General features: G+C 42.1%; 1 protein-coding gene across 26 annotated transcripts in view; it reads left to right on the top strand.

Moving 5' to 3' along the window:
• The window catches only part of DBX2 (developing brain homeobox 2), a 204768-nt gene that overhangs the window by 14089 nt on the left and 174019 nt on the right, over nucleotides 1–16660 (top strand). The window lies entirely within an intron of this gene.

The following is a 16660-nucleotide window of genomic DNA, read 5'->3' as shown; positions in this document are numbered from 1 at the left end:
CTTCACCAAAACTTGTACTTTGTGAGGTAGGTGGGGCTTGGGGTGTTTGGAGAGAACTGACTGGCCCAACATCACCCAGCAGGCTTCATTTAGGAAAAGCAGGTTTCTCCAGATTAGAGTCCACAGCTTTTAACCACTACATCACCCTCCTTCATGCTGGCTGAGTGAGGCAAGACTATTTGCCAGGCAGAGGAGATTTGATCAGCTGACACAAGTGGGTAGCCAATTTTTTCTGTCCAGGTATGACTGCGTTTAGCAGGTAGCCGGCAAGGGGAAGTTTTGCTACCATGTGAGATTTGTCTTTGTTACATCGCTGGGTGGCAAGAGGCCTTTACTCCACACTTGCTGAGAATTGTCATTGTAATGTTTTTAAAGTGAGGGTCTTATAACTCCAATGTCTTTTGGAGCATAAGCAGAATGGTAAATGCCCAAGTTTTCTATACAGCTGAAGATTTGAAGCTGCCCAGTTACTCAGAAGAATTAGAAGAATTAGTTTGTTACCTACAGCCTCCCAGCTGATAAAAACAGCTGCACAATCACAGAATATTGAAGGTAAATGTGAAATTGGGATTGGAGGATGAGGAATGCATTCCCAGCCCTTTTCCCCCCACACCACCCCTACTCTCCCATAAAGCATGAAGGGAGGTAAAAAATAATCTGGTTCTTCAGGTGAGTTTCCTACTTGTTCTGCTCCAAATCATAGCAGCTGGGGCTCAGTAGTTCAGAATTAGATGAGTAATGTTATTCATTGAGTCCTAGAACTCAGTAGTGGGTCACTGTTAACGCTGCATATGGAAATTTCCTAATTAGCTGAACCTAAATTCTTCCTAGGCCCCCAAAATTGAAACTAGTGTTTAAAAAACGTAATTATGAATTACATGAAAGCATAGCTTGGTGTTCATAACAGCGTGTTACGAAAAACTGCAGAGGCATCGAATTGGTCAAGATGAAACAAAAAGGTAAGTCAGTGAATAAGAGAGAAACCAGATCTTTTTTGCCATTAATTTCTAGAGAAGTAGTAGGAGACAGGAAAAATAGAAAATCTCTTCAAAATCATAGTATGGCATTCAAAAGCATCCTGAAGCATCTCTTCAAGCCACTGAAAATTGCATACTGCAAAGTCTTAAAAAAAATCAACCAGTACAACTGGCACAAAATCATAGTGCCCAAATGACTAACGATTGCTGTACATGTAGTTAAATACTTGTTTGCTGCATTTATAATGCTGTGTTCACAAGTTGATTTTCCAGATTGTTCTGCAAAAACCAACTCTGTTGTATTAACTAACATGTTTTGCTTTGAATGTGTCTTTTACAGCAGAGTATATCCAATGTTTCCGTAGTTGTGTTTTCTTGAATTTTAAAGTGTCGTTAAATGGGATCAGTAAAATATTGAAATCTGTCAATGCATGTATGTTAATGGATTTTGTTATTGCACAGTATTCAATAGCCAGTAAATCTAAGGGCAAATTCATGTGCTTTCTAAAGTAGAAGGCCAGATGGATGCCCCACTCTTATCTTTCTGCACATAAGATGAATGACATGAATGCTTGGGTTCATCATGGACTGATTTGTGCAATTCTGACCCTTTAAAAAGAAAGAGCCGGAAGATCTAGCATCGTAGTTGTGCAGAACTACATTCAGTGCAATGTGTGATCAGATGGGGTGAGCATGTTTTTACCATGCAAATTAAAGAACCAGCCTGGGAAAGGTTTGGAACAGACACAGTATGTTGGTTGATTTTGTGCATGTGTCGTCACTTCAGGATGATCATGTTACTTCTGTATTCAATAAGAAGCTAAAGAGTTTTTAAACCAGTCTTCCTTGCTGTCGATGGAGTATCTCTAAATCAAAAAAATAGTGGGGGTGGTACAATTTCTTATAGACGTGCCAGTACACTGTGGCTTTATCATAAATCTGTCCATTTTCTTTCACAAGGAATGTGAAATACATCAGTTATGCTTGCACACATTTACTCTACTGTTACTGTGTTTCCAATGGCTGCCATGCTTTTGCTGAGGGTTTTTAAATATATATGCAAGGGCTGTTGCCCTACTTGGCCCCAGAACACCTAGGCATAGTGATCCACACGACAGTCACCTCTAGGCTGGACTTCTGTAACTCACTCTATGCTGGCCTGCCCTTATCCTTGATCCGGAAACTGCAACTGGTCCAGAACATGGCTGCCAGGGTCCTCACAGCAACACTCGGGGGTCCCACATCCAGCCCATCCTCCAGCAGCTGTGCTGGCTCCCGGTTGGATTCCGTATCAGGCTTAAGGTGTTGGTTATCACCTTTAAGGCCATATGTGGCCTGGGCCCAGTATACCTGAGGGACCGCCTCTCCACCTACACTGCTCAAAGAGCCTTGCGCTCTGCTACTTCCAGCCTCCTGGTGGTCCCTGGCCCCAAGGAAGCTCACTTGACCTCAACCAGGGCCAGAGCTTTCTCCATTCTGGCCCCCACTTGGTGGAACAAGCTCCCAGAGGAGATCAGGACCCTGACAGAACCTAACAGTTCCACAGGGCCTGCAAAAGGGAACTCCTCCGCCAGGCATTTGGTTGAGGTTGACCCAAACCATCACTTCCAATAGGCCCCCCAAACCCCCCCCCCATACTACGACTGACACCAATCTGCCTAACCCACTTGGTCTCAGTAAGAACTGAGCTGAGGCTCTTGCAATTCCATTTTCTAATGTTATTGTTATGATCATGTTAAGTTATTGTTGTTATAATGTTATTACTGTTATTACTGTTATCACCTGTTACCTGTATCTTTTCTTGTTCCCTGTAAACCGCCCTGAGCCTTCAGGGAGGGCGGTATATAAATAAATAAATAAATAAATAAATAGCTTAGATAAAAGCTGAGCTTTAATAAGAATCGAATGAGAGATAGATAGAAGAGTGGACATATTTTTGTGAAGTGGAGCTGGGAAGTGATGGGAAAGTAACAAGATTTTTTTTTGGGGGGGTAGTTTATACTTGGAGAGCTGTTGGGGCTTGATGGCGAGACTTAGAGATGCATCATCGCTTTGCTGTTTAATTTGGGTGGGATAAGGATGAGGAGAAGAGATTGCTGCTGTTGTTTGTTTGGTGGTGACAACTAGATGGCAGGATGAGAATTTGAACCTGGGCCTGGTAAGTCTTAATCCAGTACTCTAGCCAAAATGCCACATGACTTGTCCAAAGATACAGTATTGTATAGATGTATATTGCCTTCACGTTCAATTTAATGCCTGCTTTCTACTTGTGGTGCATTTGAGCCTAGATGGTCTTGGGCCCACTATTTTCTTGCTGCTGGACTGCATCCATAGGTCCTGACATTCATAGGGGTTTTCAGTTTTGTCTGTAAAGTGTGTGTGTCTGTGTGTGTGTGGGGGGGGTAGACAGGAGGATATGATGTACATTCTATTCAATATAAATTTGACATTTCTGTCCTGTGTGAAGGGAAGCTCAGGTTATGTTTGAAAGTGCCCTCAATTAGCAGAAGCTGTAAGGTCAGTACAGAAAGCTCCAAAGCATAGCAGTAGCTGACTAGCACAAACATGTAGTTTCCAGTCCATTGACTACCTTCTGCTGCCCTTTCTCTTCCCATCCCACTCTTCGTACTAGTTTCTAGAAATAGTGCAGCCTTCATTGAGCAACCCTCCCATAGACAAGTTTATTGGAATTTTTGTCTACTCCTGCCATCTGCTTTATCTGCTTTTCTAGCATACTGAGCAGTTCTGACGGAAAGCCAAATGCTATCATTATCTTCAAGTAAAATATGTTGGCAGACTTATGCAATGGAGAAATTTTGTGGGACAAACCCGTTCATGCTATAGATTTGTCACACTGTGTGTATGTGTAAAACTGTTCTATGACAATATTTAGTTATGTCCTTTGACACCTTGATTTTTTCAAAGAATCTCGAATAAGTGCACTATTTTCAGTGTTGTTCCTGTTCAATTATATTTCACTCGGACTTCAAGCACAAATCTTTCAAGAAGTGAGCCAAAAATTTCAATGTGACAGCTTTTGACCTGACATGCTACTTTTATGTAAGCATGGGAATAATTATGCAGCTAATAAGTCCAAGAATTTGGGGAAGCTATCATATTCTTGTTCCTCAGAATTGGAATTTGGCATTTAACTTGGGGGAGGAGTACCCAACTTCAACCTCTTACAAAAAGGACAAATTATTTATGCTTTGTTGAAGACCAATCCTTTAAATCAGTTTGTACACTGTGGTTATGTAACTTTAACCTTTTATAGAGCATAAAATATGGGCCTTTGATCATAGGGGATATTAGTTCATCAAAATGATAGGGGTAGTTCTATAATCATTAAAAATTAGCATATATCTTAAGTATCTATAACTGTAGTCAAAATTCCCAAAAATAGCAAGTATTGCTATTTCCACTTGATAACCTTCTACAGTAGCGATCCCCAACCTGTGGGCCGCGGACCACATGTGGTCCTTCGACTAATTGGAGGTGGGCCCCCAAGGACGCCTTCTCCCCCCCTCCGGCCCTTTACAACACACTTCGGGTGTCATTGTCTCCCATCACTCCCAGATGGGACTATCTCGTTGCAGAGAAACAAGCTCAGGGTTCCCATTGATTTGTCATTGTCATGAGTTAAAATTGTCATGAAAATAAAATGTTCCTTATGTTCATTGTTGTGGCGTGTCTGTATCTTATTTTGAAGGGATGTTTAAACATTACCATAGCGATCAGAGAGCGTTAGGGCAGTGGTTGAGAGTAGAGGAGTAAACTACCCCCCCCCCCCACCGGGCCTCAGTAAAAGGCATTGAGTGGTCCCTGGTGATAAAAAGGTTGGGGACCACTGTTCTACAGTATTCTTTCAACAATAGGTACTCTTTCAATATCTCATTACTTTTGGTTTGGTTGATTAAGGCCATCACAGGTATATGAATTAAGTTGATATACCAAACAGTCCATTTCTGAGACATCCTACTATGGACTATTTTGCAGTGACAAGACTGAACTTGATTTTAAAAAGGACTTTGCAACTCAGTCAGCGATCTTAAACAGAGTTACACCCTTATAAATCAGCTGACTTCAGTTAACTGAGAATAAATGTATATAGCAAATAAGGCCCATAATCATGAGATACATTATCATCTGGAGTTGCCAACAGCTCTTCTAGAATTGTAACTTTAGAAAGTAATGCACTTCTATAAAAGGGACCTAGGTGTTGCTAATGTGTATTTATTTACTACATTTATACCCCATCCTTTTCCCAGTGACAAGCGCCAATGACTTTCTCCTCTATTTTATCTTCCCAACAATTCTGTAAAGTATGTTAGGTCATGTCACCTAGCAGGCTTCCATGGTAGAGTTGGGATTCAAGCTCAGGCATCCTGGATCCTAGTCCAACACTCTAACTTCTATACCATGCTGTTTTGTAAGCCAACAAGCAGAACTAATGAAGGAGAACTACGAATTTCCATTTCTGATCTTGAGGCAGAAAGGAACTGATATCTTAAAAGGCAATGCTGGTTTTGTGAAGACTAAGTTGAAGTGTATGCCAAGGAGGAGGAATTGTCTTAGAGAAAAAGAATCCACAAAATAGCTACTATTGATAAGAATCTTATCAGTGTTGATGAGTAACAAGTGGGGGGAGAGACTTTCTTTTGCACATTGGGGTGTTAGCTGTAACAGAAGCAGAATGTTATGTCTGGCACACAAGATTCAGCACTGGTGAAACAGTACTAGGCTTTGCTTTACTTTCAACAGGTGCTTGGCAAGATCCTACCAAGTGAGGTGCTTTTGCTTAACATTGTGATTTCATGAGAAGAAATGACAAGTATCCGTAGTCTGTCACCATCATAGTTTGCTTATGTATTTATTTATACCCTGCCCTCTCCCCAATGAGATCCCAAAGTGGCTTAGATCATTCTCCTTTCCCGCATTTTGTCCTTGCACCAACTATGTGAGAGTGGTTCAGCTGAATGTGTATGACTGGCCCAGCAAGTTTCCATGGTGGAGTAGGGATTCAAGCCTGGGTCTCCCAGAGCCTAGTTTGATACTCTAGCCCAGCCCTTTTTAACCTTTTGACCATGGAGGTACCACTGATGTGTTTTTCAGACTTTGAGGCAACAGGAAGTTATGTCAGCTGATCAAGCCTCCCTGCTAAGCCCCTAGAGCAGTGGTTCTCAACCTTTCTAATGCCATGACCCTTTAATACACTTCCTCATGTTGTGGTAACCCCTAACCATAAAATTTTACAGAAATTAAGCCGAAACTGGCCAATGATGTGAAGATCCATTGTTCATGATTGTATATAAATTGTTTTTTTTTTCTGGGTTTTCTCAGTTCAGTTCTAACTCTTGTCCTGCCAAGGTGCGTTGCCACCTGGAATGCCTTGTGGGAGACTGCGCTGCGCTGGAGGCACTGCTAAAGCAGTTGGCGGCCAAGTGCAGGTGCCTGCAGGAGGAGCAGCAATAGTGGCAGAGGCCCCCTGGCCAAGCTGCCTGCCCTGCCGCAACCCCTGGGAAAGGGTAGTCAACTGCCAAAGGGTTCCCAACCCCCAGGTTGAGAACCACTGCCCTAGAAGTGAGTGGAGCCTTGGCTGACAAAGGTTCATATGGTCAGGGGTCCTTCCCCTTCCCACCACTCCAGGTCCCTCATTGGCTTCTTTGGGAGGGGGTGGGTCAACCTGCCTAAATAAGGGTAGAATAAGGGTATCAGGGAAATCATGCTGTAGCCATTATACAGTACTGGTTCTCGATGCCCACGTGAAACTATTTCTTGTAGATGACAGTATTCCAACTGGCACAGAATTTTGGTTGAAGTTGGTTGAAGCAGGAATAGTACAGTGTGATGGCAAAAGAGAATGTGGAAGTTTCTGTGTTCCCTGGTTTGCTGTGGTGGCCAATGGAGCATATCCAGCCACAGGTGTGTGGATGAGGAAGAGCCAGGTCCTCCTTCCCCTCTTACAGCTTCCCAGAAGGGACAAAAAATGGCCCAGTTGGCTCCATGGCCCTTCACGCTGCCTCGTGTCAAGTGGGGCATTAAAAGAATTTGCACAAAGGGAGGTATTGCATTGTAACACAATCCCACTTCCATGTAATGTTTTTTTTTAAGCCCCTTCCCCTCACAGTGGAAACTTTCTGCCTGGCTGCGTTGTGGGGACACAGTAATCTGGGGTGGACAGTTTGTGTCATTGAAATAGGCAGACACAGGAAGCACCAGAGCATGCTGCTCCGCTGCAACGCACCAGAAGCAGCCCAGAGTGGCACTGCTGGTGCGGAAACAGTATGAGTGCATTTTGAAAGTATGATTTGATGCCACCCTCTAATACAGACAAGGGGGAAGTTAATTAAAGATTGCATGTTACTTCAGGACAACTATTTTCTACAAGACAAAATTTGATCCAGTCTATTACATATGATAAAGAAAAATCTTGTAGAAACAGATTGCTGGATAAATTGCTGTTTTTGCAACCCTGCCTCAATGCATTTCAAAAAAACTTCTTTAAAATGTTCTCATGTGTTGGCTATTAATGTATAGCAAGTGCATCCCTACAAATCCATGCTTTACTTAAAAATACCACAGTAGCATCTTGAAGGCAATTTTTAAGGAAAAGGAGGGTAGGGATTTGTTAGAAATCCAAATGTGAGAAATGTTCAGCTGCACCCATGAGAATTTCTCCAATATTTGAAGATACTTTTAAACTACATAAGAGGAATAGAAGAACAATATTTAGACTTTGCATCTGGGTGTGAATTGTAATATATTATGCTTTCACTTATGCTGCTGCCCCCCCCCCCAAATGGCCAATGATGGGTTTTGAGGGGTTGGAAAGAGGAGGGACCACAGTCATAAAAGTGCTTGCTGCCTGAGGCTCATTGCACATGGTACCCATTGGAGAGAGAAGTACTCTCATTTTAACATAACTGTGTTGGGGGGGGGGGCATGGAGTAGTGGAAGCCTGCCCCAGTCAAGTAGGTTGTTGGGCCACTTCTGGCATTAGGAGGGGGCAGCAGAGCACTCTTTCCCCCAGGCCTCTCCCACTTTGCAGCTGTCCCACCTTTGTGTGAGGACATAGAGCTGTATTGTGCCTTCTTGGGTACAACTCTGGCTCCTTCTAGCTGCTCTTGGGGGAGTTAAATGGGAAGTACCACAGCCATCCCCTTCCTAGCATGACTGCGGGAGAAGAGATGGACAGGTGAGGCATTTGCCCTCATTGAATGCCCAGGCAAACATTGTGAGTCTGCATCTAAAAAGAAATTAAAAGCCACGCGAGGGTAGGAAATTGTATGCAGTGGACCTGGCCAACCTTTGTTTGCAAAACCTGGCCCTACTTTTTAAAATTAATTTCAGGGAAGAGAAAGGAAGTACAGGGGTAATACACATGTGGATGGATGGGGAAGATCACTGTGGCTTTTGCCTGCAAAATGGGGGAAACTCCCAGCAATGTGTGAGAAAGGGGGCCCAAATCCCCATCCCCCGATTTCTGCTTTCCTCCTTGGGCTGGAGATGGCCATCCCCAGGCAAGCCAAGGGAAACTGAGCACTGTCTCATGGCTGCCCCTAATGAGGAAGCCTGGCTGAGCATTGCAACCACAGCAGCCATCTGAGCCATGTGTGAGAGCTGTCTTTCTTTCCAGTGCACTTGGAGCTTGGTGAAGTGGGCAGACAGGCAAGTGACAAGGTCAGGGAGGCCACCCAGGAGAGCAGCCTGGCGTGTGTGTGTGTGTGAGAGAGAGAGAGAGAGTGAGATGGAAACCTGCTGGGCCATTTCTGACATGGGGAGGGGGGGATGGAGCATGATGTTACATCCGGTGGCAGTGTGTGAGTGATGTCACATCTGGTGACATGTGACTTCCAGGGTGTGTGGCCGGGTGGTGTCACTTGCTGGCATCACTTTCAGAGTTTCTTGAAGCCTAAGCAATTTCAGGGGTTTCTCAACAGTAATAAGATAGTTACCGGCAATTACCTTGTAAGAATGTTTCATACTGGCATGGGAACAGATGGGGTAAGCATCATATGGTGACATGATAGCCTTTGATCACTTTCACAGACAGTTTTATTTTTCCTGTGTTTGTGTGAATAACAACTCAATTTCAAGGGGATTGAGTGGCTGTTTTGGCAAAGAATTATCATTGGCTGTATTTGGATGTGTGAAATAGTTTACTAATATAACAGAATTAATTTTTGCTATATATTCCCATGGTCATGTAAGGAGTTCTTAGTCTAACGAAGAGTGTTTGCACTCAAAAGTCACGCCCTGAATAAATCTTTGTTGGTCTTAAAGGTGCTACTGGACTCTGATTCTATTCAACAGTAAACAATTTGAGAAAAGCTGATGTAATGACTCTTGTCCATCTATGATGACACAATCACTTTTGAAGAAAGAATTTCTTTTGTTTAATGGAACTCTTTTCCCTTATTACTTCTGACAGCTTTATGTCAGAGAAATTGGCAGCTGTTCTCTCTGGGCTTCCCAAAGTGATGAATCTGAGCTCTCCTAGTCAGCAGGTTCACTCTCTGCAGCAGACTGAGGCAATATTTAGTCCATTTCTTAAAGGTTCAGACACACAAAAAGTGTGACATGGGGATCCCCCAACCTGCCTTGTAGTTACATATAACACTGGGGAGCTGAACTTGTCTCAAACAGTTGCAGGGTGTATTTTTGGTAGGAGGTGACTTAATTCTTCCTTTCAGTGAATGCAAGTGATACAGTCTACCTTTAAGAAAGTAGGATTGGCAATGAAGCATTGGTGTAATGGTGCAAATGGGAATTTCCATAATCTCAGTAACATGATAAATATATAGTGTTTGTACATTCTTGTTTTCATATTTCAGCTGTTTAAAGTTCTACAGTCACTTGCTAACTGCTTTTTTTGCGGTGGACAGGGGAGCAGTGCTTTATGTAGGCAATATATAGTGATGATATGTTGCTGATACTAAGCATGTGTCTTTCATCCCTTCTGTCTCTTCTGTTAAGGTTACATCACACATTGTACATTCAACAAGACGTTGCTGCCAATCATAATCCCCTAATTTGTATATTTTTCATGGAAGCCTGGAAACAACGATTTGCCATATTAATATTTTTTATTTTAGGTTCCTCTTTTTATTTTTATTTTTTAAATGTGTTCATGCTGTGCATGAACTGAGAGAGTAAAATATTGGATCTTTCTACTAGCCTTTCTGTACTCTCTTCAACTTAACCTGATGCTGTAATTTCCTAAACTTACTGTATTTTAAAGCTCCCATCAGTAAACTAGCAGTGGCAAGGCCTATATTTGGAGGCAAATAATTGAAATGATCAATTTTGTCTTCAGGTTATAGTTCTGCCCAGGAGCACACACAAAAGTGCCTTATCTTGAATTACACCATCTATTCTGTACCAACTGGCAGGGAATTTCCAGGATTTCAGGTAGAGATCTTTCACATCACCAACAGCCATGTCCTTTAACTAGACATATTGAGGATTGCACCTAAAACCCTCTGCATGTAAAGCAGAGTCTCCTCCACTGAGCCACCGCCCCTCCCTGTTCCTCCCTGGCTTCTTCATATTAAAACAGAACTTCAGTAATTCTGTACTATTTAATGGCAAAGCCTTTTTTTTCTGTCTCAGAAGGAGGTATGAATAGATTGGAGAAAGTAATAAACCTAATAATAATCATCATTCTGAATACACAATAATATTTTGGAACTTTATTATCATTCCACAATCTGGTTATATTTTGTAGGCTATTACGGAAAGCACTTCTTTTACATATAATATGAATATATATGCTCCACTAGCATTGGGGCTTGGAGAAGCTTGGCTATATTCAAACTATACTTTCCTTGGGCAACAATCTCTTATTTCGCTTGTGGGATTCTCAGTGTCTTTATCTTCTGATTTATTTCACTTTTTTGTAAATTGCTGTGATATCATTTTTTTTAATTGCAGTTCATTTGTACTTCATCCACTCTGTCTGCATTTGCCATGTTTGTGTAGTATGGCATGTCTCATGCTGTCAGCAAATTAAGTGGCTCACAAGCTATGCCATGTCTGTTGCCACACAAATGTGAAAGAGCCTGGCTGACATTGGATGCTACAGCAACTTGGACTTAAATCCAAGGTTCTGGCTGCTATAAGAAACCCATCACTGTTGTGTTACTGTTGAACTGAGCTACAGAAAACACAGCAGAAGTTTATAAGGCTATTCTGTGGACCACAGCAAATAATTCAGACATAGTGATATGCTTGGCAACAATAGCTTGTTGAAATGGCTGGCAGCTACAGGAAGAAACAAGTTGTGTCTTGACTTAACAATGCCATAATTGACACTGTCAAAATTGTTGCTTACTAAATTAATAGGGTGTGTGTCTAATGTATATGCACACACAAACACACACACAGAGGGCAATGTTCTGAAAGAAGCAAATGGGATGACTTACACTTACAGCACGATGTACTGATTCGCTATTGCTTTGTAATCTAGTACTTGATAAGGTAAATGAAATGGCTTATAGCTGGGTATTAAAATATCCTTGACATAAATAATTTAATATTTTGATGAATGGCCTATGCCAGCTAAAGGCTGCACAAAGAATAATGTGTTTGTAGATGTGATCTAAAATTGATGCAGTTCATGAGAAAAGTGAGGCAAATAATAAATAGGGTTAAAAGAGGAAGAAAAAGAAACTCTGAAGCCATGTATCTCAGAGGTTTATTTGGATAGAGGGGCTTTCCCCCCATTATAGCCCCACTTTTCTCCCAAATAGGGACAATAGCTCTCTTTGCTCTTCCGCTTCATTGTGAGGTAGGTTAAACTGAACACGAACTTCCATGGCAGAAGGAGGCTTCAAACCTGTGTCTCCCATATCTTCGCTTGACACTCTAATCATTACACTACAGAAGCAGGGTTTTCATACCCAGCATGAACTGAATCTATCAGATAACCATCCAAGTAAGAAATCAGAATTGGATACTTACTTGGATGTACAGTATTTGGATGAGGTTAATGCAGTGCAGGTCGAAGAATTATGCACTACGACACAGGCTTTCTGCATATGATTGTGTTTTGTAATTATTGAAATGGGTGCAAAAGCACAAATCACCTTCTTTAGATTGAGGAATAAGTATACAGTGTTACACTGTATACATATATATTTCTGTATCTCATTTGTGCCATGTAACTTGATAGTTGCTTTCGGCTTAATGTCCAAAATGTGTTATCGAGTCGCATCACAATTTCATATGATTGTATAGAAATGTGCAGTCAGTACACTCTTGGCATTTTTGCACACTGAAAAAAAATAGCGTTACGCTAACGCCATGGTGTAGCGCTATTAAATAATGCACCTCTGGCCATTCCTCACCTCCTGGGTCTCTTCCTTCCCTCTGCCGCCTTCTTGCGCTTCTGGGCACACTGCACGCTGGCTTGAAATGGCAGAGGCGAGAAACGCACTATACTCGTGACTTTCCTCTGCCTGTCAATCAAGCCAGGCAGGCAATCACCTTTCTCCCTATTTAAAAGGGCCTGCGAAGCAAGCTAATTTTTTTTTAAAGTAAAAATTCTCTTTTTAGATGCCTATACATCTAATCGTAGATGCATGGTGCTTTTTAAAATGCAACCCCTTTTGGAATCATTAGCCTTGAAGCAATCTTGTTCCCAATTTTGGGGGTGGGGGTGGGTTTAGAGAGGCATGCTTAGTGTATTAACTGGTAGGGATTTTTTAAATATTTTGCTTTGCCTGGGCGATTTAACATGTATTCATTATTCCAGGGAGTTTGCTTAAAAAAGAAAAGAAAAGAAAATCCCCATCCCTGGTAGAAAGGAGCGGGAGGCGGCTGCGAGGGCAGGCACTGGAGGCAGAGATAGCACTACTTCGGCTCTGCGCATTTCCTTGGCATGTGGCTTGCTGGGTGCTCACCTCTCACTCGTGATAGATAGGTGGGGGAATCCACTTTCTGGAATTCCCTAACTTTCGCTTTAAAATAGACAATGTAGCTGCAGGTTTGCTGCTGGCACGCTGGATGTCAGTGACATTGTGCACACCAAAAATATGGCATATGCAAAAGGTAAGCCTTTCACTTTATTTTACAGGTGTGGAATGGCTCTCTTAATTGCCTACATAAAGCACTGCAATATCTGAGGGGCCTCTCAACTCTAATCAAAGGGCTTTGCTTAATTGATTGAATAATCATATTGAAATAAGTTAGGTTGCTTATATATAACAGAACAAGGCCACCTATAAATAAAACAGGTTTCTTCTGATAAGAGATATTAGATCCTGGGGCACCTTAGTGTCTTTAGCTGGTCAGATCAGGTAGTATGTATTCCATCTACCTCATACATATGCCTCCCTTAGACCACTGACAACTTCCCACTGTCCTGATTTATTGATGTGGAACATCTACTGGTAAAGGTAAAGGTATCCCCTGTGCAAGCACCGAGTCATGTCTGACCCTTGGGGTGACGCCCTCTAGCGTTTTCATGGCAGACTCAATACGGGGTGGTTTGCCAGTGCCTTCCCCAGTCATGACCGTTTACCCCCCAGCAAGCTGGGTACTCATTTTACCGACCTCGGAAGGATGGAAGGCTGAGTCAACCTTGAGCCGGCTGCTGGGATTGAACTCCCAGCCTCATGGGCAAAGCTTTCAGACGGCTGCCTTACCACTCTGCGCCACAAGAGGCTCTTACATCTACTGGTGCGGTCCCCTAAACGGAAGTCTACAGATGTGATGTCCGTAGTCCCGCCACCAGGGACCGTGCCAGTGGATGTACAGTGGCAGCAGCACCAGAGTGCACCTCAATGGCACCTCAATGCTTGGGTGTCATCACCACGAGTCTTCTGAGGTGTTGCTGGGCTGGCCTCTGCTATGCCTCCAGAGGGCGGGGGCAGCCTTGTGAGACTGGCAGGGTTGGGGCTCGCACAGCAACATACAGTACTGTGTGTGGCTGGGCTGGGCTGGCTGGCCTCTGCTATGCCTCTGAGGGCATCCCCTCCCTCTGGAGAGCGGGGCCAGCCTCAGGAGACTGGTGGGGGTGGGGCCAGCCCAGCCAGCAAGTAAGGAGAGGGGGTGGGGAGGGGGCAGGGAATAAGGATTCTTGCCCCTTATGTGGATGTTCCACATAAGGGGCGAGAATCTTTGTCGGTAGATTTATTTAGGCTAGTTCACTTGCAGTGGTGATTTGTTTTAGCATGTATCATCTGCCACACAATTTCCTCTTTCCCTCTTCCTTACAGCCCTCATATCCCCTCCCCTTTTCCTGCTTGCTTCTCACATTCCCACTCATCAGCCAACCTTTCTTTTATCTGCTCTACTCCAGTCTTCAGCTTTAATGTATTTATTTATTTCATTTTTTCTCCCCTTCCCAGTTCAGTCCCAAAGTGGCTTACATCATTCTCCTCTCCATTATATCCTCACAACAACCTTGTTGAGTAGATTAAACTGTCTATCACTAGCCCAAGGTCACCTAGCAAGCTTCCATGGCACAATGAGGCTTCTGAAATTCTAGCTACTGCTACACTTGCTTTCATGGGGTTTCTGATGCTGAATGGTAACAAGCAGGACATAGGTGTCATGAGCGTTAGGGGACAGTGACCAAGCCACTGGCAGATTCGGTCCCAATGATTCCTCCTACAAAGGCCAAAAGAATTCTGGAAAGCGCCCTGATCTTAACCCTGCCATTTACTGTCTGAAATGGCTTGAAAGCTCCAATGAAGTTGTACTTGCCTAGCAATAGCTACTATCAGTGTATGCTTCTTAAAACTATGAGCACTATTGTCATTTTGGTGATTTTTGACAATCTCAACATTTTTTTAATTTCAGATTTTTCTGTATAACTGAGGATTTTTCTCGGTTTTTTGGAAATATCCATCTTATCTTTTCATGTCACCATTCTCCGTATTTACATATCCATATATGAGGCCATGTTGAGAATTAGATATTTCAATGATATAAAACCATAATGTTCAAATTAGATTTTTTTATTGTGTATTTGTTAAACTACATAACTCATATTGTTAGGAATGTTGGGGTAAAAATGGTTAAAATATCTGTTTTTTCTTTAAGACAAACTTGTTTAGAAACTGCACATCTCTTCATTGTTGGTTCCTAGGATGCTTTGGAAATAACAGTAATTATTACTTCTCTGGCGCTTTCCTAAAACCTCCTTAATTCATTCAGGGCTATTTTGGGTTTTCCTCTTTAAAATGCTTATGAGAAGAGAGTGTACATATAATAAGTTTGGACCACTCAGCTCTCTTTTCAGTCCTTTCTGGTGTAAGTGGGCTTTCTAGGGTGGTGGCTTAGTATGGTTCTCATATGTATTCTGCAATTTTAAAAGGATCTAGTGAAAAATCACAAGTAGGGGGGGGGAGTAACAGCTTTTAGAGTACAACTTTGTCTGGCAATTTCTGGCATTGTCTCCATCTTCTCTCTTTCTCTCTCTCTCTCTCTCTCTCTCTCTCTCTCTCACACACACACACACACACACACACACACTCCACCAAGAAACAGTATCTCCATAATCTCTCAATAAATTACATCTGTATAAATTTAATCTGAGCCTCCTATAGTTACTGTCCTATTACTATAGCATAAATCTATTGTTGTGTTTAAATCTCTATTCTATTTGGTAAGGAGACCAGAAAAGGCTGTAATGGTTTTACCAAGGCAGTGGAGGAAGTACCTCAGAAGCATCATCACAATTCACCTCAGAGGTGGCTAGGCAGTCTAGTAAATACATATTCCTCAGCTGTGGTCCGTAGTTCAATTGGGAAGCATGGTAGGGTCAGTAGCTCTCAATTAATTCAAAATAAATGCACATTAGCTGTGAGGAAAGTGGCACAGGGCTGTGTTTTTTGGGAGGGGTGGGGGTCCTCTCAAAAATATTTTGGTGTCTGCTCCTACCACCCCACACCCTATTTTGTCACAATGGACAACTGAAATACGACTGCTATGAGTTAAACTTTGGAGCTAGCTCTCTAGCTCTGGCTTTTCATCTTGGTCTAAACCTGTTAGAATCATGCAGCTTGCAAGAAAACTGGTATCTACTGAAACAGACCTTTGAGAATAATCTCTAAGGCAATGGGTCTGTTTGGTCTCCTAGGGCATTCTGGCTTATCTGTGTTACTGTTATAGTATATCCAAGCTGTATTCACAACAGGAATGGGATTCAAAAAGGTAAACCCAATAAAATAGGGGCTATCTCTAACTTGCAGAGTACACATATATTCCATTCAGCAGAGACCATTAAAAACATTTCCTTGTGGTTATTTCTAAATAAAAATTCTGTCCTTTTGGTAGCTGTCCTTTAGTTTGTGTTAACTAAGAACAGACAGTTTCTCATATAAATCTCTTTTATGAAACTTCACTTTATAAGGAAAATGATCTTAATTTTGCTTAGTTAATTTTTTAATATAATCAATTATTTTTTATTACCCTTATTTATCACTGAATGTTTGTATAGCACCACCTTCCCTTTTGTTTTTAATAATTGAACCTCTTGGGTACACTTCACTGCTATTACTTAAAACATACTGCCAACTGTTTTTGTATAGCACATTTGAAATGAGGATTCATAGTACACAAAATTTTAAATTCAGATTTAAATATGAATGTAACTATCTAAAAATTTCATACAGCTGTAAGGTAAAGCAAGCTTGATATTAAGGTAGATGATTGTTCTCCCTGAGAAGTTGCGG

This window comes from Paroedura picta, chromosome 5 (genome assembly GCF_049243985.1).
Source record: "Paroedura picta isolate Pp20150507F chromosome 5, Ppicta_v3.0, whole genome shotgun sequence".
Lineage (NCBI taxonomy): Eukaryota > Metazoa > Chordata > Lepidosauria > Squamata > Gekkonidae > Paroedura > Paroedura picta.
This window is presented reverse-complemented; position numbering and strand designations above follow the sequence as displayed.